General features: G+C 38.8%; 1 protein-coding gene across 4 annotated transcripts in view; it reads right to left on the bottom strand.

Moving 5' to 3' along the window:
• PARD3B (par-3 family cell polarity regulator beta) overlaps window positions 1-27906 on the bottom strand; it is a gene marked incomplete at both ends in the record, with an annotated part of 962085 nt that overhangs the window by 615625 nt on the left and 318554 nt on the right. The gene's annotated exons all lie outside the window — the stretch shown is intronic.

Here is a 27906-nt window from a genome sequence, read left to right as displayed (position 1 = left end):
AATGTGACCGGTGAGTTGGACCTGAAGACGGCTGGGATCAAACAAATCCAGGCTTCTGCTTGGAACTAAGTGACAGCTGCTGATTTGATGCCACTTAGACAAAGGTTTCAAAATGGATTCATCTATTATGTGGCATCTTGACGTCTAAAACCATTGCATCCCATCTTAGACTTTAGCAGCACTCCAGGAGCATCTTCATCAGATAGGAGCAATGAACTTAGTAGCCACAGACTGAGTACTACATAGCTTCGTTGCCAGGAACGTCAATCTGCATTCAGTAAATCCTATTTTCACTTCTTTCTCAAGCTGAAAATTCATCATCGGAGGCCTTTCTAAACTTTGTAGCTTTAAGCTTCAAATGAAAGAAAAATAACATGATTTCTTTAGCTGTGCTTTAGAGCACTATTCATCCTTATCACGTTTCAAAGAGGCTTCAGCGTAAATTGTCCCATAACAACAAAGAACACGCCTATTGAGAAGCCATCCATATTTCAACCCCAAATACACTTACCTCCTTTAATTATGAAGCAAGCTCCTAAGTCAGGTGCATGTTAAACACATTAGGCTGAATCATATTCTTCCTCAGAATGGCTTGAATTAAAATTTTAAAGTGGTATGTAACCACTTGACAAGTTTGAGAAAATCTTGAATTTGTTTTCCCTGCATTTTTAACTTCCTTTTTGAAAAGAGATCTCTATTTATTACACAGCACTCACAACTCATGTTTAATCTACACAAGGGAAGCCTGGCTCCCAGGGAGGTCAAGTGGCAACCATAAAATCCTAAACCAGGAGAACCTGGGGGCACAGCTATGGGAAAAGTGTATGGGTGCAGATCCAGCCCTCCCCCCCAACAAAACAAAAAAAAACCCAGCATCACCAGGACAATACAAATGTCAAGAAAATTTAAAACTCAGTGTATTTGCTCATATAGTAATAATATTTCTTTTGCTCCATAACCAAATATATTAATAATGCCAGACAAGAAAACTGAAAGATAAAATCCTTGAGTTTAAAAGACTAGAAAATGCTCAAAGATGATCCCAATCCACTAGGTGGCTTGACTTGCCATTGACCCAATAGAGCACTGCATAGTTCTTCAATTTTGTTTAATCTCTAGGGCTTTGAAGGTCTTCAGAAAGCACACTGTATTAGAAATGAAGACATGAAATATGGTGTTATGTTGGAAATACACAGATACACACACACACACACACACACACACACACACACACAAACTTTAAAAAGAACTCTATGTACATTAGAAATGAAAATAGTACATGGAAAACCATCTCAAAATTAGGTGTCACGTGTATTTACATTATAAGCAACACACAGATTGAATATTGTTCATCTGTCTCAGTTTTATTTTGTATAGTATTCTAAAATCGATATTCTCTGGCTAACTTAATACATAAAATTAACACTATCTCAGAAACATACTCCCTCAGAAAGTTCATTGCTGAGGTGGAGCACAGTCCTCTGGCAGAACTTTACGTTGAGTTCTCTGTGTAGGGACCATCCCATTACAGTTAAACCAGTCACTGCCCCTAATCTGGCCTTCTACCCTCAGAAGGGCCTCCACAGCTGGGACCCTTCCATTCTAGCCTTTAGCATTTAAACACAAGGCTATGCCATTATGGAAGCAGTCTTTCAGTCGCCAGATCTGAGTATAGTCATAGTTCAGCTTCAAATTCATGGTAGCATTTTCAGAATTTCCCACTGAAGAGCCTTCTATAGACTCCCCGGCATTCCTGTATCATCGTGTCCGTGTCTCTGTCCCCTCCTGTCATGCAGCAGAGGATCTTCATTTACCTGCTTCTTTCTAAACACTACCACTGTAGCCCTCAGTGTCTCTTTGGTGAGGACTTCTTTTTGCAGTCAGACATTGATACTGGTGGGACACAGGAGAGAAGGGATTGAAGCCGACTTGCACACCAGACTCCGAACTCCTATTACAGTGCTTTGTTCATGAACAATACCACCCAGGCAGAGGGCTGACCAGTGTCCTCTCCTGAATCCTTGAGGGAGAACAATACCTCGGTTATAGATTTTGTCCTCTCTCACACACACCAGCTCTATCAATTCTGAATTTCCAGTAGTCAGGAATAGGAAAGGTCACCTCCCCCAACAACCATGTGTACAAAACAGCCTCTGTCCATCCTTGAGGTTCAAGAGGGAATTGGATTTTACCATTTTCCATCTAAAATCTACTTAGAAAATCATGATCCCAATTCTGTTTCCTGATAGCCTGCATCTATGTATTGGATTTTCTTCTAGAGCAAATCTTTTGAAATTGTAAAACTAATTTGTTCATCCACATGCCCAGTTTAGAAACAAGCACGACCGTGCAAGGTTCCCCCTGACATCTGACTGTTAGGAGAACTCAGCTTTATTTCCCTAATGACTGCAGTCTTCAGTGTATTGCTTAAGTTTTTGGATTAATGAGTAAGCAATCAAATGTGATTTTAAGTCATGAATATAACAAGCATACTATTCATTTATTTTGACAAGTATTTTAATTTATGAGACTTGGCTACAAATACAGCAGCCAATTTTGTAAAGGGGGGAAAAAAAGAAACCTCTGCTTTTAAGACAACCCAGCAGCTCTCAGATAATAAACTTCTGCAGAAAATTATAGCAGACCCAGAACCTTCACAAGACAATGAACTGAGAGCTTCTACGGAGAATAAAAACCAACGAATCGTTACAACACCCTCAGACATACCTAAGTGATGCCTTCCGCACATGTGAGCTGTATGAATGAATACTCTAAACACCACCAGGAGCATCCTAGCAAGACAGCTGAGTGCTGGCTGGGACAGGTGCAGTGAGCGTGCCTGTCCCCGGGCTTGTCATCGAGGTATCCAAACACACAGATTTTGTCAGCTCTCTGTGCCCTTTCTATGGCTCTGTATCTCAGGCCTGTGATCCCTCTAGGCAGACAAGCCAGCAGTCACAGTCCAAACACAGAGATGGTCACAACTCCTGAAACTGAGCTAGAGATGAATTGGTACTGTGTTTCAGCAGAGTCAGGGAACTGACTCTTTAGCATGTACATTTTAGCACACTGGCCCAAGTACTGGCTGACTGGCCTCATGACACATCCTGGTCCAGTGATGTTCTTTCTACCCTCTCTACCATTTCATGACAGTTGGGCAACCGCTAGAGACGGGAAAGGTCAACATGAACCTGACTGGGGAGGAGGAGGCACTTCTCTTCCATATTCCATTTGGACTCAGGCCTTCCTCATCATGGTGACAAGCCTCTGTAGCTGATATTTAAGCAAATTAACACTGCATTTGCAGGTGGGGTTGACTGCTGAACTCCTTGTGTCTTGAGGAGAGTTAACCTTTCCTCTAGCTTCTAATTGCCCTCCATCTCCTTCGCTGGTGATGATGTGGCCAGCCCTTCTGGGATGGCTGTTGGCTTAGGGAAAATCTAAATGTCACAATTTGTCATTAAGATTGTGGGTGTATCAAACTCACATTGAATGAAGCATCACTAATTGGGGCTGCAGACAACCAGGCTGGAACCTTGCCTTTTTCTCCGTCACAGGTGGTTTGTTATCTCTAACAGTAGTTGAGTATTAGTTTCTGTCTCTGCTTGCACAATGGTGGTCTTTGAAAGGTAGTAGTAAATTGGAAGCTTCTAAAACGTATTCTATGGGTATAGAAATCATAATTCCATTCTAAAACTGAAACACACCGACTAAACGTATGGCAAATGAAGGAACAGCTCTGATGTCAGGGCTGGACCCCGGAGCCAGGCTGCAGTATCATTGGCAGTGGAAATGTTCTAACATCAGCCCTCATGGTGACACTTTCAGACTCAAAGGCCACTTTGACAAAAGTTGAATGTGGCCTCTTGTGGCTTCTATAGTTTCTTTTTTTTTTTCCTTCTATTTTATTTTGTGGTGTGTTGGGGGAGGGGCGCTTCTATAGTTTCTAAGCAAAGAGGAAAAATATAGAGGCAACAAGACATGAGGTCACGGTCTGAATTTTATCAAAAATTAGGCAATAGGTATAGCAATAAGTGTTTCAAAGATAGCAAAAATAAAACTTCAGAAGGACCAGTGGTCTCCCCTGCATTTGCCTTAGCTGGACATGTACTCACACACACACACATACATACACACACACACACACACACACACACACACACACACATACACACACTCACACACACACACACACACACACACACACACACACACTTAATACCATGACATAATTCATCCTGAATCAGTCTTGGATTTTATTCTGATATTTTCAATTAGAATTTTCTCATGAGTAATTTTCTCTAATTATAATCTATAAAAATGAACAGAATTTGTGACTGAATATTTCATAATGTATTCAAGCATATCATAGATAATTTAGCTATTTTCCCTTCCTAGACACATGAAAGTACTGGCTGCTTTTGCAGCAGACCTGTACTGACTGATACTGAGTGATACCATTTTTCAATCACTACTCATTTCGCAGATAAAATTATATGTTATTTAAAGTTAAATTATTTGATTACTATGGATATTAAAAATAACTATGAGCTATTTTTATTTTTTGCAGTGGAATATCTGTTCATACCCTTTATCTTTTTTTCATTTTTTCTTATTAACATACACATAGGATTTTTATTAAGTTTTTTTATATTTGTGAATTTATGTTTCTTTGCTGGTTTACCTTTTAATTTTGTTTATGATCTACATGTTTTCATTACATGGTATTCCATTCACTAAATATCCCTATTAAATCTTCAAAGGTCCCTTGTAAATAGCCACTCACCTGGAACCAGTAATATTTTATGATGGTCAAGCACTAAAACAATGTTGGTTTCATTTAATTTACGACTTTGATAGTCCCTTAAGAGCGAGCAGGTGGGAAATGACTTGATTGATGGGCCTTTGGTTTTTAGATCATACATTCAAATTCTAAACAAATACAGATGGATAAAGGGCATTACAAGGAAGACATGTACACACAGGATTTTGATATTTCGATGATGACCTAATCCAAACGTTTGCCACTATTTTCTGTAAACTTGTTAAGATGAAATTGTACACAGCATACACTTGAAATGGATCAAAGCTGTCCACAAAATTTATTTCAAAAATCTTCTAGTTCATGGAAGATCTTGTTTATTAGTCATTTGTGTCTCCGGAGGTGGGGCATTTAATAACATTTAGCCTTCCTTCTGCAAGTGCTTCCCGGCTGCAGCCCTTATTGATGCAGCTGCCCTATGTGAACAGACTCCAATAGCTTGAATTACTAAGACTCAAAACTTCTGGAAGAGCCTATTGGTCCTTGTGTCCTTAACTCTCATCCAAACCTTTGCATTGCCGATATGGAAAAATTGGTCATGGCCACTAAGGCTTGAGCCAAATTTCTGTTTCATGGAAATGCTTTAGGTCTATTAACGAATCTCATCTGCCACTCTGTTCTACTCTTGCATAAATTTCAAAGTTAATATTAATTTGGTATGCAACATGTAGGTAACATAGAGGCTGCTTCTCCACCCCTAAATCAGAAAACATGAATTCCTGCATTCATAATTCATCAATATCTATTGATTTGATTGTAAGTGCAATAAGAGAACTAAAACTGTAAACCCATAATCATCGTGATCTGACAATATGAACCTAACAGAGTAAGTAATGTGGGAACGAGTTTGGTGATAAAAATAAGTCAGTGGGATGTGTACAAACTTCAGTTCCATTTTAAGTGCTGTGAAATGGAAGGGATTCACTTGATTGAACAACAAAAGTTCAGTTTCAGCCAATGGGTATAATTTGCCATGAAACAGGTGACAGCCACACGCCAGATCATGTAACACATCGCCAAATCCATGGATCAAGTGCTGAGGACATGGCATCCAAGGATAAGGGCATCAGAAATATGTAGAATACTTTAAGAAGTTTAATTCAGTACAGGATTAAGGCAAGTGTGAAGCTGGCTTGGGCACAGAAGCCAGCGCCACTGCACAGAACACTAGCCCATGAGGCTAGTGTGAACCACGTGACTGCACATTCTTCTGGTCCTCCAACCCACCCTTCTTTGCAGTTTGACTTTCTTTATTAATCTCCCAACAGGGAGAGGAATTCTGGCTAATGGTTATGGAATATTCCATCACTGTGGATGGGTTAACTTATCTATATATAGCCTCAGTGGACTGCGGTAGAGTTGGAATCTTTGACTCAAACAGATACAGAGCAGAGAGAAGCAAGAGTGGAGAAAGCCACAGTGCTGAGGCCTGGGATGAGGCTTGTAAACAGTTCTCCAATGTAAACACCCTGTAAGATCTCAGCAGAAAACTTTCTAGTCTCCCATTTGCATGTCTAGATTATATTTAGTCAATGAACATGTCGCACCATATTAGAATACAGTTTAAATAAAAGAGAAATTATAGGGTGTTTTGTTTCCAACAATGCCAATGTGAAAGATAACCTGCAGGAAAGGTCCTAAAAAGTCATTCAAACTCAAATTCTGTATCATGTAAATTTAGGAATACAGATTCATTTATAGATGTGACTGCTTTCAACTCATTACCACTCAACACCCCAGAGGCTTAGCATCTACCAGGAATCTTTCCTAGAACTCTCAGGGGCAGGAATCTAAATCACAGAGCCTGAGTACCTCAGGGAACATTTTTAGCTTGCTTCACTCTGTAATTTTAGGGAAGTTGCTAAGCATCCTTTAGCTTCTGTGTTTTCATGTACAATATAATGAGAATGACAGTTCCTAACTTTGAGTCTTTGTTTACACATGCTTCTGTCAGATGACGTTATCCTCCTCATTCATCCACTGGGAGGTATTTATACCAATTTCTATAAAATGACAGGGGGAGACCTAAGAAATAAGACAGTTCACATCGCCAGTAAATGATAAAGCCAGGAGCAGGAGGCATGAGTCACATTTCAACAACTCATTATTTTGTGCCTAAATCAAGGGGTGATGTGTCACACGATGCATGACTTAGTAGAGTTGCCCACAGAAAGTATCTCTTTGATACTAACCACCATTATAAACAACTGCCACTCTCCTCAGCCGCAACTTCATGAACCTACATTCTATTCAACTTTCAGGACCCAACTTAAGAGTGCTTCCCAGCATCCAGCTAGGAAATGAATTTACCAATGTTCTAGATAAAAACACCCAAATTCAACTTTGAAAAACAAATAACCCCCAGTTGAGTACAGTAGTTAAAAGAATTTTTAACCAATGATGGATGTGACTTGCAAAGCTTAGGAGATTAAAAAGTTTTAAATTTAGATGTTTGATGCAAGAGTTTGTACACAAATTCATCAAACACAGAAATACAGTGTTATCCATAGACACATCTCCAAAGCACATGGATGAGAAGTAGACAGCCATGAATGTTGTTTCACTGGACAAGAAGGTGATTAGACACAAATCAGAACCCTCCTTCATTTGGAACCTGAAGTTTCTTCCCACAGGATACTGATACAGAGATTAGGGGAAATAACTTCCATTTTACTAGAAATACTGCAAATTCAGCTAATAAAAATATACCTCCAAATATAACCTCTTTTCATATCTATTATTTCTTAAGAGCTTCTGTGAAGTTAGAAGAAGATATGTCTATTCTGACTGGAAAACCATACAGCACTTGCTTAGAAAGTGGTCAGAGGTTTCTACAGTTAATCAGCTTGAGAGAGTCTCTAACCTATAATTTAATTTTCTTTTTATAGGCAAAAATAAAAATAAGTAAATAAAAAACTTGGAAAAGTTCCTGTAAGACATGAAAGAATACCAGGATCAGCTAAGGATAAACACACTTTCTTCCTAAATTCTTGAAGTCAATGAAAATGGCTTCATAGAATGAAACACACACACACACACACACACACACACACACACACACACACACAAATTCACACACATCTGTTGTTATTGGACCAAAATGAACAATTTCTGTTCGTTGCTGGAGCAAGTACACAGTGAATGCGGGCACCCTGAGGTGTATGCTCAACAATGGACTTGGAAAACATCATAACAAGAAGTGAAGTATTGCAGAACATTCTGAGAGAAGTCTGTCCCTACCCCTTCCCTCCTTCCCTCGTCCCTCCTACTTCCTTCTTCACTTCCTCTTATGTCCAGACATGGTTAGTCTCTGGATGCTGGGAAATTGTTTTAAATGTGTTCATAACAGGAGACCTTTGGCAAAGGTGAACCCATTTATCTAGGAAAATCCAAATGGAAGTGTGCAGTAAGCACGTGATGAAACATGCAAAATTACTCTCAATTAATGTAGCTAAACCTGACAAATGTGAGCCAAACGTCACACGACTCTAATCGTCTTGCTTCCAACTGAAGGGGGAAACATCATTTACTCGAGGCTGCCAAATACTATATTCTCACTAATTTAATAAGCAGGCACCATTTTTTTCTGGCTGTGAAAATTTATGTTGGTCTTTGGACAGGTTCGGCTGCCTTTTTAAATCTAGTGGTCTGTGACCATCTAGGGCTTTAGCCAAAGGGAAAATGACTCTATAAATCCTCAGAGGCTGTCTAGCTTTAAATTATAGTTAGAAGGCTGTGGGACTATATGAAAGGCCTTTGAACAAGAAAGATCAACACACATGCTCGGCAAAGTATCCTACTCCACAACAAGAAACATTCTTCAATTCCTAAAATGAACATACATAGTCAGATATAGGCTCTGCACCTTCTGCAGGGACATTGATTCTTAATTCTGAAGCAATTTCATCATGTTACAATAGATTGAAACATATTACAGTACAAAGCAGTTTTTGATACAAAATATGATCATTTTTCTCTTGATATTCACAACACAATAGAACACAATAGACCTTCATTATATCATCAGCAGAAGGCAAGTTATGTCATTTCTAAGAGTGACACATCATTTATTGTTAGGGCTTACATTAGGTCTACTTCAAGCAGCCAAGGTGACATTTTAAACCATCTCAAACTTAGCAGGCAAAAAAAAAAAAAAAAAAAAAAAAAAAAAATACACACAGACGTTAAAAGGTCAAATCTAGTCTAACACAATAACTGGGGGTTGGAAATAAGTTTTAAAAATTATGTGTAAGTTAATAATGAAACTAAATAATGGGATGCTTTCACATATGTCTATGGTCCCCAAGATTACCACAAGCCCAACTCAACATGAAGATACAAATTTACTTTAAATATTGTGAGTTTTTTTCATAATTTTCTATAGTCCTACTGAGTAGTTCCTGACCGTGAACACTGCATATAACTTCATGCCATAATGTCGAACAATCAAATACATCTTGTCTCTTAGCCCAGAATCAGGTTGGCAGATTTAACAAAGCAAAAGTAATCCACATATAACTAAGCAGGTCCAGATTCTTCCCATGCTTCACAGTTCTCATCAATTCTGCCTTGGACTACGCTCAGCATATGATTCACTTATTCACTGATTTGCAAAGCCACTAACATGATCTCACTTGAGACTCCTTTATGTCTAACTAGAATTGGTCAGGTCTTTTCTACTCTATACCATCATGAATACACTGTGGTTGTCAAATAAGACCACACTTGCACAATTAAAAGAGAAGACTATAATTCATTACTATACAAATGTAAAAGAGAAAAAAAATCCTTCCTTAATCAACAATCTGGCCACTGACTCTGGGATGAGTCACCTCATGTGTCAACTTGAGCAGATTACATGGTACCCATTGAGTAAAGTATATTATTGAGTATGTTTGTGAATTGTTTCAAGATTAATAGTTGACTGAGAGGACTGAGTAAAGCACATTGATCTCCCCAGCTAGAGATCTTCACCTGAAGCCTAAAGAGAATGAGAAATCAGATTCAGAAAGAACAATTTTCTTCTGTAATTATGAGACAGAACATTCATCTTTTTGCATCTTTTAGCCTCAGATAAAATATGCTGTTTAGGTCTCAAGATTTCTGGCCATAAGGCTGGAATCTATATATTTGCCACCTTTATCCTCAGGCCTTTGGGCTGTACTGGAGCCACACACTGACTGTTCTTTACATCTAACATCCTAGATGAAAATCTTAGGACTTCTTAACCTGAAAATTGTACCAACCAATAATCAATAATGTCTTCTTATATCTGTCATCTATCTATCTATCTATCTATCTATCTATCTATCTATCTATCCATCCATCCATCCATCCATCCATCCATCCATCCATCCATCCATCCATCCATCTATCTATCTATCTATCTATCTATCTATCTATCTATCTATCTATCTATCGTTATCTCTGCATCTATCTCTCTGTCCTACATATACAAATACACCAGGATGTACATACATAAACATCCTCCTGCTTATTCTATTTCTTTAGAGAACTGATTAATATATGAATAATGACATGATTCAGAAGTCAGTCAACTAGCAAAATTAGGGTTTCAGAAGTTCCTCATGTGTAGAAACAAAAAAGGAGTTAGTTAAATGTGCCTTATAGCAATCTACATTTTATGAAATAATGAAATATGAAATTTCCAGGATAGAGTTGAGTAATGTGAAGAATGGAAGAACTTAAAACTTTGTAGACATGAAGAGAGAAAAAGAGCTAAAGGGAATCAGAGAAGAATATAAAAGGAGGTACTGAACTCCCACTGTTATCCCAGCCTCCAGTGTGCTTCAATGGGTGAGAACGGTCAGTGTCTAACAAGATAGCATGTGGGTGAAATGTTTCAATCTCTTTGGCTGAGGAACATTACTTTGCTGTACAGAATATGCAAAGCATTGTATTAAGAATAAAGATCCACCTCAAGATCCTGTTTAATGAGGAAACTTAAGAGTAGATGGATACACAGCTTGTTACAACAGAATACAGGAGGTGACTGGAATGGGCGTGGTGCAAAGACTGGAAACAGGTCCATGATTCACTCTATACATCTCACCCTCTATGAACAAGACACAGGGGGGAAATGGCATTGCAGCTAAGCTCTGATTAGCATAATTTCACAAGATAATAGTACCAGGAAGCACTCCAAGACAGGAAACAAAGAAAACAACCTGCATGCAAAGAGAAGGACAGCAAACAGGAAACTCTGTGGGATGCCAAATAACTCACTGGTTACATTTAGAATACAGGCTCCTGGAGACTGTGTGGAAATGAAATAGAACCTAAACCACCTGAAAAGGAGAGACAGAAGGTAGAGGCCTGGGAGTTTCATGACTCATGGGTATAATTGGTATAACTCATCTTATAATTGTTTTACCTTTGTTCCTAAGAATAAGTCTCTGAAGAACACTACCCATGTTTTAAACTAAATTTAGATGGAAGACATTGTATCAAGATGGTCTCCACTGTCTAGTATTCCTGCCACACCTCAGCCAGTATACATCATCAAAAGAAGCAAATACCTATTTTGAGAACATGATATTTGAGTTTTCTGACAGGCACTGCTTGTGAAGTCTTTTTCTTCACTTATAGTCTTAGATAACTGAAGCATCACCCCACAAGAACTGTTTTTAAGGGTAGGAGAAACAAAGGAGAAGGTAGACTACAGAAGAGGAAGATGTTGGCAGCTGCAACTGGTGATGTCAAACAGACACACTACATCACCTTGGGAGATGTAGACTTTCCAAAACAATGATTGCTTTATTTTTTTAAATTTATAAAGCTCTTGGCTATTTTTAGTTAAAAATATAGAGTGTCAAATGTTTACACTAGAACAAAGATTAAATTTCCAAAGCATAAAACAAACAAAAATAGGTGATGGGGTGATGGAATATCAGCCAGAAGTTGCTTTGGTAGCTCAGTGAAAACACCAGACTAGGTCCAAGGACTTTCTCAAACAGTCAAATGGGGCTGTGCCAAGGAGGTGGAGTGGAGGTTCAGCTCCCAGGCCCATGAGTATCTAGCAGGGAAGTTGTCCAGTGGCAGCCTGATGCACTGCCTCTTACTGAAGTGCACCTCTCTTTGTGCTCTTAGGTAATTGGAAGAAGCCTCTGGGGTGGTCACTCCCTCTCTAGCAGAACACTCCCCTTCCTTCTCGTGCCAGATCCCCTCCAGAGGACCACTCAGAAAGCACCCTGTTTTCTCCTTTTCCAGCATTTCCATCCAAAGCTGGGTTTTAGTCATATGTCATTGCTGCAGCCCCATTTGACTGTGCTCTGAAGAGACTTTCATTTCCTCCCATATGCTGAGACCAGCATCTCTGGTCTCATTGTCTACTTTCCTTCTTGTCTTATAAAAGTTGGCATATAAGCACTTCTTTGCTTAATCTTCTTTAGGTTTTAGGACACTGAATGTGTGGCTCCTTTCCCCTTTTATAGAATTTCCGTGTGTGTGTCAGAACCAGCCTATTTTATGTTCTTTAAAAGCCACCAAACATTTCCAATAATGTACATTTCGATAAAAAGAATGCATGAAATTCCAAACTGGCAAACTTAAAGAGCCTTCTGTAGGTGATCCTGGTTCAGTCTCTTGAGGCCATTTCTAGAATGTGGTATTTTGGATAAGAATGACGATATAGACTCATATTTGAATGCGAAGGAAGTGAGTGGCATTGGGGGACAACATGGCCTTGTTAGAGTAGGTGTGGCTTTGTAGGATGAAGTGTGCCACCGAGGATAAGCTTTTGGGTTTCAAATGTCTAAGTCAGGCCCAGTGACTCTCCTTTCCTCTGGACTGCTGGTCCAGATGTAGAATGCTTGACTGCTTCTCCATCATGTGACTGCTTGTGTGCTGCTATGCTTCCCGCCATGATAATGCCTCAACCTCTGACTTCATAAGCCAGTCCCAGATAAATGTTTTTCTTTAAGAGAATTGCCATGGTCATGTTGTCTCTTCACAGCAATAGAAAACTCAACTAAGACACACAACTCACACCTTAGCACACATGGGACCAGGCTTGAGACCATGGTCCCGGTGCTCAGGTACTGTGAAGGCTGCATTAGCCTCACAGCACTAGACACAAAACAGTCATGTTGCTGGGATCCAGTATTCTCTCCTGACACAGCCAGTGCATCTAGAACCTATAAGCTTCTTGTCCAAGGTCACAAGAAGTATGTGTTGATAGATGGAATCTTCCACTGGCCTTCATTTTGAAGAAATGTTTGGGTTTGAGAAAAGGAGAAAGAAGCCATACAGATCTCTGAAACTCTCTAAAGCATATTTTTATAATGCCAAAGGGAATCTGAAAGGAGGAGGATTTACACAACATATTTCTTAACGTTGTCTTTGAAAGTAAAAGATTCAGACTTGGATTAGCAGAAACTCAAAAGTCACTCTCTGAGAATAAAGGAAGAACTTTTCTCTGAAGAGTGAACCTTTTCTATCAGTCTTGAATTTCATCACTGTGGGTCACAGGATTATTCCCCATAAGTCACTAGTGACCAGCCTGCTCTTGACTCTTGTCTCCCTTTTTATTTTTATTTCCTAAAATTCTGACCTTTAGAAGAAAAAGTAAAAATGTTGGTAAGACATCTAAGTCTGGGGAGAGGGAAGAAGAGTTTCCTCCTATTCCATTGCTCTCTTGGGAAAATGTCAGTGAAATTCTGAATTCAGAAATGATTCAGATGTTCTAAAAACCAGCCTGTGATCCCTCAGAGGACTTTCAATAAATCAGCACACAGAATCTGGTAGGTTTATTTATCCGACTGGAACTAAGGAATTTGTACTAAATCACTACATATTTGAAATATTGGTTCTCAAATGAAATATCAAAACAGAGAGAGGGAAAAAAAAGAAAAAAAATACCTTGGTCTGACATCTTAATGCAGCGTTACAACAAAAACAGAAAAAGTAAGTTACATTTACAGAGATAGTCAGCATGAACAAAGCACACAGAAATCCATTTCATCTACTGCTCACTTCAGGAACTGCCTTCCAATACCTGCCTTCCAACTGCTCTGCTTCTTAAAGACTGGGCTGTATTTAAAAATCTGGCATAGTTCAACTTTGCAAAGACATAACTAATGATTAACTACCCTGTGTTTTTCCTTGAGTATTTGGATTGTGTCTAAAATTAGCAAGAAAAAAACAACAACAGAGTATTAATTGAATGAGAACTAAAGTAGCCTATAGGTAACACTCAAGAAGCAGTCAGTAAAGTTCTATATTCCTGTCCACAGTAGATAGTCCAGTATTATGTTTGACATTTAGAACATCCTCCAGAGTGTGGTTTTCCAAAATATATAGATGCAGAGAGTGTGGGTAAGGAGGACTCTAAACTAACCACTGGAATTCCGTTCTTAACGAACACAATTTTTTTTCCCTAACACTCCACCATCATCCCTGCTCATCGTCTACTGAGTCTAAAATGCCACTGACCAGGGGGCAGGGAATAAATCTTTCCAGAAAATTTTCTTTAAATAGAATCAAAGGTTAAAAGACCCACTTTGGAAGCCCTGAAGCACAAAGGACTCCAATATTACCTTCAGCGATTTACAATGAGCTTTAATTTGCCCATTTAGAAGACCTGGTTTCTGTAGGAAAGGTGCAGCTGTAATAAATCTTGTCCTTCTGGAAAGTCTAAGTGGTGAAAACAAAACAAAACCTCACCAACATTGTGGCATTAACTCTTTTATGTTAATAACCATGCTGGTAATTAATTTCTCTGGGCATTAATTATTATCCTAATAAATTAAAGCATTACAATATTTAATCTAGCATTATTGGTAGAAACAAAGTTATAAGAGTGTGTATGTGCCCTTTTCCCGTGAATTAGAATATTTAATCCTATTCTTCCATTTGCGAGTCTGGATGGATTTTAATTCACCCACTATGCACTCTAGATTATGGCATATAGACTTCCAGACCAAAGACAAAGTTCTAGAAATAAAGACATAGGACTCCTAAGGCTTCTCAGTGACTAAGATGAAAACCTTCCTGAACACATGGCTGTTGTACTAATGTGCCACTTGACATTTCTCACCAGCTCAGGTCTACTGACTAATTTCTACACCTTTAGGAAATGATCTAGGCACGAAGGGGTTCCACCTACTTATGTCTTCAAACATTAGCTGTTTCCCAAACTCCCAAGCAATCCCAGCTAGCACTGCTCTTAGTTTCCTTCCGTATCTCAGCATAGCCTGACTGTCACTGTAGTGATGTTCACAGATATGAACCATGGAATCAATTCTCCGAACTTTCAGACAAAACAGCACAGTATGAGAAAGAAAACCAACTCTCAAGCTACTTAATTAAAATCATGGGACAACCTACATTCTGCTGTCATCTCGCTGTCTTCTGTCACCTCTTGAGAACCCATTGTGCCCCCAGAAAAATGTCACTACTGTCCAACTGGCCCGCATAACCCTCAGATCACAGTCTACCAGAATGACACTGTCACGTTTCTTAGAAAGGAAACCGGGGATGTATTTTACAGGAACATGAAGTAACACGTCTGAGAGAGGAGGCAGTGTTCTCTGTCCTACATCTGGCCTGGTGATTAACCTGTAAGAGGCACTGAACACTCTGAACTGTTCTTTGAAGCATCAATCTTCCCTTATTGCCTCATGAGGACACCATGCTGTGAATTAAAAATGCCCAAGGAGTCTGGTAAGCTCTCCACTGAGGCTGGTTAGCCCTCTCCTCCTGTGAATGTTTTCCATAGGATCTGTGTAAAAGCAATGCTTGTCTTTTCGAGCTTTGAAAAAAAAATAGGTTGATACTTCAGTTTCTCCTTGTTTCTGAGGTAAAAATAGCAAGTTACACTCTTATCAGGAATAATGGGAAACCAGAGTTGTAATAGCAGCTGATGGGCATATGTGGCTCAGCAGCCTGAGGACAGCACACTGGTTGAGAAATAATAACATGGCTAAAAGTAGCAAGTCACTTTCATGTTTTGTTTATGAAGGGCAGGGCTTCCTTGAAGAAGTACTTTATTAATGTTAATAAGCTACAAGATTCTATTTATAAAATTTCACCTAAATCTTACATGTGGATAATGCTGGTATCACACCCTTCCCTTGCTCTTTAAAGATGCCAAGTACAGGAGCTATTAAATTAGACAAGACTTTCAGAATCTTGTCTTGGTGTCTTATACATTGACCAAAATGATTGAAATCTTGCAGCAATAAATTATTTCAATTTCTCAAGTGATTTAAATACCACTAAGTAGTTTGGCTACCAGAATAGGGTGTTTACAGTGTAATCTCGATTCCCCTGTTATTTCCTAGGTTTCTAAGCAGAGACATGCATATGAATACGGCCAAGCAGCTAACTCTCACCATTTGTCTCCCAGCTAGTGAGTCTGAAGCAGTTTCTCTGAATAGCAATGTTGCTGTCTCTTGTGAGCAACATAACATACCTTTCAAAACTTACATTTGCACTTAGGGGAAAGAATCAGGCAAGGGACACATCTTAATCTAGGGTCCTAAAAAAATATACTTAGACAAATTCTCCATATGGGAAATCAAGTTTTGTTGAGAACTTATTAGTATCTTCTAGAACCTCCATGCTTAAATTGCATATCAGAATGAGGTCTAGGTAACTTGAGGGGCAAGTAAGAAGTAATGGGAAAGTCCACAGTGGTGACAGAAACAAGCAGAGCATTTTGAGACATTCGTTCAGAATAATGTTAATTTTCCCAATGCGCATTAAAGATGACATTGGTGATGTTTTGTATCATGTGAACATGGAGTCATTCTGGAGCCATGAACAGCTCTGATTCCCTGGCACGACAAGACAGACCATTCAGATCTGTAGAGTTCATGTGCACCAGCTGGAAGTTCACTTGTTCACAAGTTTGCCTGGGATCTTTGTCTAATATGTATGTTGGAAATAAGCAGAGGCCAGAACAACATTTACAGATTCTGTACTTTTCAAGCGCAATGGAGACCTATTGGGTGAATTTACAGTTCTGTAGAAAAGCAGCATTCATAGACTCCCTGCCCATTCAATTAGTATTTCTACCTTTTTAAAAAGTTTAAACCATCTGGACAGACAGCAGACACCTTTCCAGTCACTAGGCATAATTTTTTGTATTCCTTAAAATTTTGCCCCAAATCCATTGTGAACGCTTTGCTTCCCTAAGAATCCATCAAGGGGAAAACTCATAAAATGACATTTTATAGTTACAAAGAAGACCTAGGCTTTATCAGCTATTTGTGTTAGGACCTAAATCGAACACTTATCATTTTAAATAGAAGGACATTTTCACCATCCTAGTTCTTAGTGTCTGCAGTATTTCTAAAATGAAGAGGAAGACATGGTGTGGGGCAGAATTCACACTTAGAAGTCCATGTATAACAATGTAACAATCTAACAACCTTTCACTTTAGACCTTGGCCAATTTCATTTGTAACTTCATGGATAAGAGCCCAGAGCTGGTGACCACTGCATGACTTACTGGAAGCTCTAGCTGGCAATGTTTTGGCAGTATGGCAAGGTTCAGGTGGTTCCCCCAACCCCTGCTGAACTCCCTACAGTCATTCAGAGCATGAAAAATTAAATCAAAGTGAGAAAACTGGTAGCTTTAAACAGTTTACAATTAAGAAAGATACAGTGAGTGATTTGGTGGCCAGTGAGTGTGGATATGGCTTTATACTGGGGAGATCACAGGCCAACAGAGCATTGTTGGCTATGATGTTGAAGACAATCTTAAAATTTGATTTTATTTGTATTCTTATTTAAATGTTCTTGCATCGTGTGTAATGAGACTGTTTTCTGAACGACATACTAACATCAGGGTGGAGATGAAAAGAAAGTAATTACTTGGTATTTTATAGATGATCTGTAACGGTTGAGCCCAATCACTCCATGTGTAAGTCATGCACTGTTTACAAACTAGGGATGAAGAAAAAGTACAGACAAGCGCGTCTTCAAATAGTATTGATAGTCATAGGCAGAGAAAGCACCAGTGTTTCCAGTGACCACACTGCAAGAGGCCCATCAGGGATCCTGAGAAAGAGAGCTCGGGGGCAATGGAGGAAACAGTATCAGTCATGGAGGACAGCTGTGGGTCCTGGAGCATTAGGCTCAGCCTCCAAAAAGGCAATGGCAGATCCCACAGGAGCTCCTGGGAAACAAGGCAATCAAATGGTGTCCTGCACAGGTTTCAAGAATACATTCAGCAACACTACACTCTGTACATATTCACTAACACTTAAGGCATCCACAAAATCTAGTTTACAATCTATCCTTAACTATTATTAAATAGAAACTACTTTAATTGCTACATTAATGAAATACAATTTTTAAATAGCTCATTGTAAACCACCAATCAGATATGATTTTCTGTTTATAATTACAGAATGGCCAAAGCCACCGAAACTGTCCTGCTATTTTAAAGTAAAGAAGTTGGAGGCTCCCGTGAAGTCATCAGCCCACTATGGATGTAGGTAAAGAGAGGGAAAAGCTGATTCTACTGCAGCCACATCAGCCACATCTAGCACCACCAACAGTCAGAGCGACAACCAAAACTACTTAAGGAAAGAACAAAATTATATCTGCAACCCTAATCCATGCTCCAAAAACTAACACAAAAGATCAGGTACTCTCACATGAAAAGAAGGTGTGAAGGAAACAGCACCAAATAGTGACTGTGGGCCACAGGGGAAGGCAGTGGAAATGGACCAGTGACCAAGGACACAATATCAGGTTATAATTAAGCAACATAAAACAAATGAGTCTTCCTAAGTGAGGGCAAGAGGGCAAAAATAATAAGATCTACTGGCCACCAAGTTATACTTCATTGTCAATAAATCTGTGGTCAGAACAATTAAATCAGGCCCTTCTATTATTAAATCAATGAGTTAAAAATATATTAGAACCAAATATCATGGGAAAAATTTGATGAATATACCCTTCAAGTCTTTTGCCTTCCATGAAGTATACCTAATAAACACAGATAGACAGACAGACAGACACACACACACACACACACACACACACACACACACACCTCACCCCAGCCAGAATCCATTGCTTCAGAAGAACAAGATGGCCACACAGGAGACTCTGTACCACATTTCCATATAAAAATAGGCAGGAAACATTCATCACAATAAAAAAGCACCGAGACTTAGTAATAATTTCCTTCACATTTTAATGCAAATATATACTTATGATCTTATTATAAACTTTAATAGTTGACTAAAAAAGAGACATTTGCCAATTAGTGGACATTTTACCAAGTATAGTTTGGTAACTGATCAATACATAATGTGTATCTTTATTGGATACCATTTGCAAACTAGACCAAAGACTCCAAGACATATGCATATTTTAAAAGCACAAGGTTGGTAAATACATGAACCCCGAGAATCCCACAACCTATCAAAGCTGATTCAAAAATCACAATCTGCTAGAGCCTATCTACATGTAGTCACCTTAAAACACCACACTCTTGCCTTCACATTGCACTAAGCATATTTCTAAATGCTCAGTGTGTCTCTTCCCCTTAGCTAATCGTACAATAAAAAAATTATGTAATTAACAGCTTGACAATGATGGAAGAAGATGTCACCAGGAAAAAAATTTGGAAGCAACGTGCTTCAGAAGATGGAGAAATGATCCAAGATCAGGAAGCCTGGCTTCCTTCCCATAGGTGCCACTCATTAGGGCTTTACCTAAAACAAGTCATTTAACCTGGTTACACTTAAGCTTCTCTCTTTTTCAGCCATCTGCCTTATCCTAGGAATGCTGTGACAATTAACAAGAGTGCCTATAAAAGTGCTGTGAGATCACAAGAGAAAGACCACATAAATACAAGGTATGATTATTCTGATTGTACGAAACTATCAAGCGGGTTTTTGTGTAAGCTACAATTATAAAGGAGAGTAATCCTCCCTAGCAAAGGTAATGCTGTAAATTACGAGCTGTGTCGCTACTGAGACTTATTTTAGACAGTCGTTTGAGAGGCAGAGAAGCAAAGTAGCTTCAAGTGAGATGCAGAGCAGAGGTGAGAGATGTGAGCAGCAGCTCGGGAGAGCACAGGATGCAGAGCCATTTATTAAATGTAGGCTTGAACCAAAGCCACTAAAGGATGAACTCTGACAGCTTCTAGTACACACTGCAGCTTAGCAACCCCTGAACAGCACTGAGAGCAATCTGGGGCTTTGTAATCACCATCATTATTTCTATCACAGCACATGTTTCTAAGAAAGGAACCTAAATCCTCCAAATATCAGTTTTAAAATAACTGTTAATAAGTCCTACAAAAACATTTTCTAGAAAATGAACAAAACATTTAATAAAGCCACACTTCATTAGTTAAGCCTCCTCTATTTCCAATTACCAATATTCTAATCTGCCTACACTTTTATTTCTTAATTAAAGTTTCTCCGATCTATCAGAGTGTCATCAATTAAAATCAAATGTAAATTAATCGTGGCTTTGGATCCCTACACCCATACACAATTTTCATCAGCTGGTATCGTACTCCTTGAGAGTCCCTGGGTAGGTTTCATTTATCTACGATTTGGAAAGTAATTTAGCTGCAGGCAGACATGTGAAGTGTGCTTAGAGGCCTCTGCATTATGTTAACTTTCATGATGAAAACATTTGTTGTAACTGTTCCAATCACTGTCTTTGCAGACACCTTACTACAAATGGTCTTCAAAACAAATGTTTCCTAGCAGGTATGAGCCAGGGGTCACTTAGTGATCCTCAGGGTCTTGAACTTTGCTATTTAATATTTAAGATATTGGGTACTTTACTAACATATGACAGTGTCCAATTATTTTTTTTATAACCCCAACAAAGTCAACACCCTTCCTCTCTTCCTACTGTTAATACTTCTAAACACTACTATCTAACAGGTTATATGTTTATCGCTAGAGAATGCCCAAGTTAGTAAGTGATATATTCTTTATTAACCAAATTATTTCAAGTTTCTGCTTGCTACCATTTGTACAGAGGAATATTAATTTTTTGCCTTTTCACTTGACAAACATGCTTCAGAAAACCCTGAGATGACCTCACAAAGAATGAACTACATTCAAGGAATAATTCCATTTCACCTTCCTTAGAATGGAGCACTAGATACTCATAAGGAAAATACTTTAGGAATAAAACTAAAAAGATGCCATACATACTAGCCAATGTATGGAATCTCAGCACTCAGGAGGTGTTTCTAGTTTGAAGATGGGCTGGCTAACATGGTAACTGTATCATGGCAACTTTACCCTCAAAACGAACTAGCACGCAAACAGAAACTCAAGGACCATTGCTGACAGATACAAAGAGAAACTATTTAAGTGAAACTATTTCACTAAGGGAAAGGGTAAACTGAGGCCATCAAGTTGGTTTTATGGATGAAAGAAGGCCATATGGAGGCAGCAATACCACCATTAAAAGCCCAGAGAATGACAGAGACTTACAGTCCAAATCTGAAACGTACCCCAGCTCTATTTTTTTTAAAGGGACACTGAATGTGCCCAAATGAAAAATTTCTACATGAATGCTCTCTATGGGAACTGAAATGCCATCCCATCACAATTCACTGAAAGGCTGGGTTAGAAAAAGTTCTGTGGATACTGTGGGAGGAGCTAGGCTTCCAGCGTAAACAGACAAAGACTGAAGTTGTACACCCAGATGAAAAGATGCTCAATCCATCTTTCTAGTTGTATCTCTACAACAAGGCATGCCATGAGAATCTTGAAGCTATGCCATTTAATACAGCTTATATACTATAATAACTCTGAAACAAGCAAGTGGTGATTATGAGTATCTAAGAATCACGTATTCATAGGTGTCATACACATGCTTATGCAGTTAAAAAAACAAAACTCATCCACCCTTCTGGTATTCCTTGCCTCTTGTCCCTACCTTAGTGCATCTTTATTAATTTAGGTCCAAACAGGATTTAGCTAAATTATTAAGTCGCTGGGCCAGAGACTGTGGGTCTGGAAGGTGAGTCAGATTTGTAGTATCTACAGCCCTTCAAAGGTTAGAAACCTTTTTGATTTTCTTTTTTCACAATGGAAAAAGTAAAATAATCATCATATCCCTAACCACTTATGTAAGAATACAACTTAATGTTAATTTAAACTTAACATAGGTGAAAGTCAAAAGATGCTTTATAATCAATGAAACTAGGGCTATCATTGAAGACAGGTAGACTTAACTGTCTGAGACAATGAAATCCACAAACCAAAAAGCCACAGGGCCTTTTAAGTTATGAAAACAAAACTTGTTTTCATAATGAGACAATATTTGTTTTTACTTTGCTAAGATTCAAAGAAACCAAAACATTTATATATCTCAGTGAACAGTGGATAATCTAGTAAATCAAAACTTCATTTAATTCACACTTCCAGATTACTTTTCAAAGACTGAGGGTAACCCTCTTATTGTTAGAATGGAAAATTCCTTGTAAAGTTTAAAGATAGAAGAACATTTTTTTTCATATTTGTAATTAAAAACTTGCCATCAGTCATTTCTAACTCACTTCATCATCAGTATATTAATTGCATTTAGCCAACTATAACATAACAATATTAAATTTTCCTTTAATATGACATCACAACAAATGAGTTTCATGGATCCAATTTTTAATCACTAACATTGGCAAGTCCAACGCTTGGATTAACTGGGGATCTTTAGCATTCAATGTCAATTAGCAGTTATTGTGTCCATTAGCAGATTATTTGACTACCCAATAAAATATTTATACTGCTAAGTCTTAGAAACAACAGTGAGGATTCTTAAGGACATTCATAGTGATGTTTCCTTGGCAAATTATTTACAGAATAAGATTCTGTAATCTGCTGAGTCAGTGTGTTCAAACTCCATCCATAATAAGATTAGGGTAAGTTTTCTTTATTTGTCCCGTTTCCTAGGAGATTTCCATGCAACCACGGAAAGCTATAGTGGAGACTGTTGATGAGAAAATATCTGATGCTCTCAAATGATTGAGAAACCCATGGTCTTAGGGATTTACTGCTGTGAAGAGATACCATGACTGTGATAACTCTTGTAAAAGAGAACACTTAACTGAGGCTGCCTTACAGTTTCAGAGGTTTAATCCTTTATCATCAAGGTGGGAAGCATGGCAGTGTCCAGGCAGCCTGGTGCTGAAGAAAGAGTTGAGAGGTAGGCAGCCAGGAGGAGACTGTGTGACTGGGCATAGCTACAGCATATATAACTTCAAAACCTGCTTCCACAGTGAGACTTTCTCCAACAAGGCCACACCTACTCCAACAAGGCCACACCCACTCTAACAAGGCCACGCCTCCGAGTAATGCTACTCCCTATGGCCAAGCTTTCAAACACATGAGTCTGTGGGGACCATACGTATTCAAACAACCATGTTCATCTTTCTTAAACACCAGCTACATGATAAAATTATCTCAGAGTTCTAAGCAAGTACAGTTTTTGTATGTGATTGTGGTAAGCTGTCCTTCTGCCCTTTTGCTCTGATTAAGGAATTTAAGTGTCATGAAAGATGGTATTTCTTTCTCTACTTCTGCGCCTAGAGTGTGGTGGTACTGATATTGGCAGTTTAAAATCCAGATATTCAGAGAAACTTTGACACTGCCAGATGGTAAAGGAGCCCATAAGTTAGAGCATAGGGTCCTGTCCAAACCATCCAACAGACAAGCAGTTCTCCAACACAGAGCAGAGTCTAGACTGATGGAAATACGAGCAAGCCAGAACAGTGCAGGCAACACATAGACTCAAGGGCAGTCAATTAGTGCTTCTTATTTTAGATCATTTAATTTTATCCTAGTTTGTTTTATAAAATTTTTTACTAATGGATGACAGAGGTGTTTTTATTTCTCATATATATAAAAATGTCGGCATTACATTATCTACCTATCTACATATCTATGTGCTATTGATGCTCTTTTCCAATAGATTACAAAGATTATTAGAAAGCAGAAGTCATACATTTATAATCAGTCAAAGATATTTCTCACAGTTCAAGAGACTGAGAAGTCTAACATCAGGGTGCTGTAGCTTTGCTGTCTGGCAAAACCTTCTTTCTGGTTCATGGTCTACTCTTTCTGTGTCCCCATGGTAGTGGGGTCACTCCAAGGAGGGCATTTCATCCTATTCATAGGAACTCTGCTCTGCTGATTTCATGACCCCCAGTGCCCTGTTTCCACTAACCATCTATTTGGTGATTAGGTGTTTACCATGCAAATTCTTAAGATATTTGAACATTTGGTCCATTGTATTAGCCTTTGAGCAACCTATAATCATGAATGCTTTCAGTATCACACAAAATTACACTTTTTTTCTAGTCTGAGGAGGAATAGACACACTGTCTAAAATTCTGGAAAGAATATTTTAAAGGTATCCAAAAAATAGCAGTGTATGTAACTGCAAAACTAGCTTCCAAATAGGATATCCAACTGGTTACTTAGCAGTCTCTTGCTCATCCTTCGGTTACAGAATATTGTATTGTACTAAAGAGGGCCGGCTATTTGGAGGAAACAGATTAGAAAATGAAGATACTGCAGGACTACTCTAAGTCCTGCTTGCTCTAGACAGAGAGGAAAAGCTGTCACAAATCAAGCTGAGCTGATGTGGTAGATTCTGCAGGCGCTCAGCATGGTACCCACCATGTGAAGACTCCTGGCTGAGAGGCGTCATTAACATGATTGGAATGAGACTTAATTAGTAATATGCAGGTTCTGCCCTTAACTTTAAAGGGTGTTCTATTTTTCTGGGAGAACTATTTCACCTAGGGCATTTTTTAGAAGTGACTTCACAAATCCAACAAGCATTTGAATACACCGACAATGGAAAATGCTGTGTTGACACTAAGAACTCCTAAGATGAAGTGCTATTGTCCAGTACTCAGTGACCAAAGGAAACAGAATAGACCTTTATTAATATCCAGCAGGATAAGAGCCATCGCTTGCAGTCCCTCTGATTCTTCTCTAGTTTCTTTTCTGGACTCAAAGCATAGGTGACAAATCCAGATGCTTTATGTTCATTACCAAACTAAGGGTGCAAAACAGTGCCTGGGTATCAGTGACAGGCACCATTAATCCCAGCACTCTGGAGGCAGAGGCAGACAGACCTTTAGGATCTCTGAGTTAGGGTGTCAGCCAGGTCTACAGAGTGAGTTCCAGGATGCCCAGGGCTACATAGAGAAAACGTATCTCAAAACAAACCGAAACAGGGAGGAGGAGGGCAAAGAGGAGGTGGAAGAAAATACTCATGGTCTGGTCTCTTTAGAGGTCTGGTCAGACCTAAACTTGACCATTCTAAGCCTTGGGATTTTAGACCTCACTCAAGTTCCACAAGGACAAGTGAAGCTGGCTTCTGCATGGTGCAGCATTTCCTCCTGACATGAGCATTTCTCCCATGTATCTTCTACGCCTGGCCTTGACTCCTGCCCAGTGCCGTACTCCCCATGCTCTGAGCCCTCACGGTTTTCCAATAAATTTCTTGTTTGAGATAGAGTTACTCTTGTTATTTGGAATCAAAGAGTTGTAACTGTTGTAATTATCACGTCAAAACACATGCCTCCTACATGTTAAAGGGATCTGTGGCAGCTGCAGAGGAAGGCTTTGTTTCCATCACAACTGCAAAGGTAAACACTGTATTCACGAAAATAATCAACATCTCTTTCTTTCTTCTCGTACACAACATTGTCGCCAGAAGACATCTTATAAAAATCCCCTTCAGTCCTGACATTTCCTGCTGGATAATTCACACAGTGAGCAGCTCCACTCTGCCTTTTCATTTCTCCCCATGATTTCCTATTTACTCGGAGAAAATCTATTACTGTTCCTGTGACTGCATCCTTTATGTTTACACACATACATACATATGTGTGCACATGCAGACACAGAGACACACATGCACACACACACACACACACAGACACACATACAGACACAGACACACAGACACACAGACACACAGACACACACACACACACACACACACACACACACACACACACACACATGTTGGCATAGTTTCTTCATTTTGTTTCAATTTACACTGTTCTCCTCATTGAAAATCCTGCTCCATACTCGGTTTTGGGGAAGTTGTCTTTTATTAACCTCGTGGACTGATTATCTCATTGCTGTGAATTCCATCCAACACTTTCATATCCCATTTGCATTCCATTCTCACTTATTTTAGTTTGTGAATAGTTTCAGATTTGTGTGTGTGGTAACTTTTTTATTAAATCCAACGCTTCCACAAACCAGAAACAGTGGTTTCTGATAAATAAATAAACCCAGTGTTTCTGTTATAGAATTGAGTGCACAGGTGACACCTCTGAATGATTGTTCTCACAAAAGTTTTCAGCAGACATTTTTAAAAGACAGCCCAGTCTCACAGAACAAGATTTTGTTTGCTTGTTTGTTTTTCAAAATTAATTTTAGGAATTGCTAGTTCTCTTTACAAACCTCTAATACATTGAATCCTTAGTATAAATGTATATGCTATTAGCTTTCCCATTCTACTTTGATTTTTAATACTTATTTGTATATTTATTTATTTCCATACTTGGATGTGTTGAGTGTATGCTGCCTGTGTGAGGATGCCAGCGGAGGCCAATAAAACAACAGCATCCTGGACTTGGAATTATAGGTCTGATAAGACCTGATACTGAGCTGATAGGGTACTGGGAAATGAACCGAGGCCCTCTGAAAGAGAAGGAAGCCATCTTGATCCTTGAGCCACCTCTCCAGCCCAAACTTCTCTATTCCAATGTTGAAAATATAACTTTTACTGGTGGCACGGGCCTGTTTAGCAGAACTATTTAGAAGGTTTAAGCAAGGGGATTATGAATTTAAAATCTAAAGCCTGTCTAGGCTGCAGAATGAGTTCAAGACCAGTCTGGGTAACTTAGGGAGACACTATCCCTAAATAAGACAAAGCAATTAAGGGGGGGGGGAGGATAAGGGATAAAGTTCAATAGTAGAAGTTCTCCCTTGTATGTATGAGACTCTTTAACTCCTGTACCACCAAACAGACAAATAAAAAGCATCATTTAAAATGCTTTTTTATTTGAGGATTATTTGAAGTTTTCCACATGCTCAGACAGAACAAGCTCCAAGTATCTAACCGCATTCTTGGCCATGTCCCACTGTGAGAATGCTTTGTCTCAGACTCTCCTGGGCAGCCTTGCCTTCAGTGGGATTGTCTGCAGTTTAACAGCAATCAGTTTTGTCTCATTGAACGGGCAAAGCATACAGTCTCCGGCCTCTCTCTCCTTGAGACAGGATGAGGTGTCGGAGATGAGCTTTCTGAGGGCTCAACATCTCTACCAGGGGCCTTTTCACTTGGTACTGCTATAGCTAGATGGTACACTCAGGGTTTAACAGTCTGACTGTAATACCACTCCTCAAGTGCTGACCCAAAGGTAAATAACACATTGATACTATACCTCTGGTGCCCTAAACAATCCAAGGTTACACCAATCTTTACTCCAGAGCATCCAACTCTCAAGTAAAATTCTAGCTCTGGATATCTGTAACTGTGGTGGCATTTTAAGCATCAAAATTATTTCCATGTATAAATTTTAACAGTAAATTTGTGTCATAAATAGGCTTCCTTCTTCCTATTGATAAAGTCAGTATCAAGGATGGATAATGTTTCATACATATCACACATATATATTCAATTAAAATAAGAAGTAATGCTGAGAAAATATCGATACCTCCATCACTGCGCCTCTCAGATGCCACTTTCCCCAGCCCCAAGGAGCCTTTGAAAAACATTACTTTTGTAGCATTCACCTCCATAAAGAAATGTTAACATAGCCTATATCTGTTGGCATATAAACTATACTGTTTGCGTATATGTACTTTGTACATAAAAATATAAATATAAGTTTTACATGAGTAAATAGATATTTAAAATGAAATTTAATTAAAATTTTCAAACCTATTAATATTTAACTTAGGTTTATAACTGCTTACTGAACAAACATCAAAAGAACTTGTTTTTACTTTACATAAATTGTAATATATCAAATTTCATAGGGAAATCAGTTTACATAAGTGCATATATGATGTAATCAACTTTTTAAGAAAATCATT

The sequence above is a fragment of the Micromys minutus genome, assembly GCF_963924665.1.
Source record: "Micromys minutus genome assembly, chromosome: 19".
Taxonomy (NCBI): domain Eukaryota; kingdom Metazoa; phylum Chordata; class Mammalia; order Rodentia; family Muridae; genus Micromys; species Micromys minutus.
Note: the sequence above shows the minus strand (reverse complement) of the source record. Positions and strands in the feature narration are given on the sequence as shown.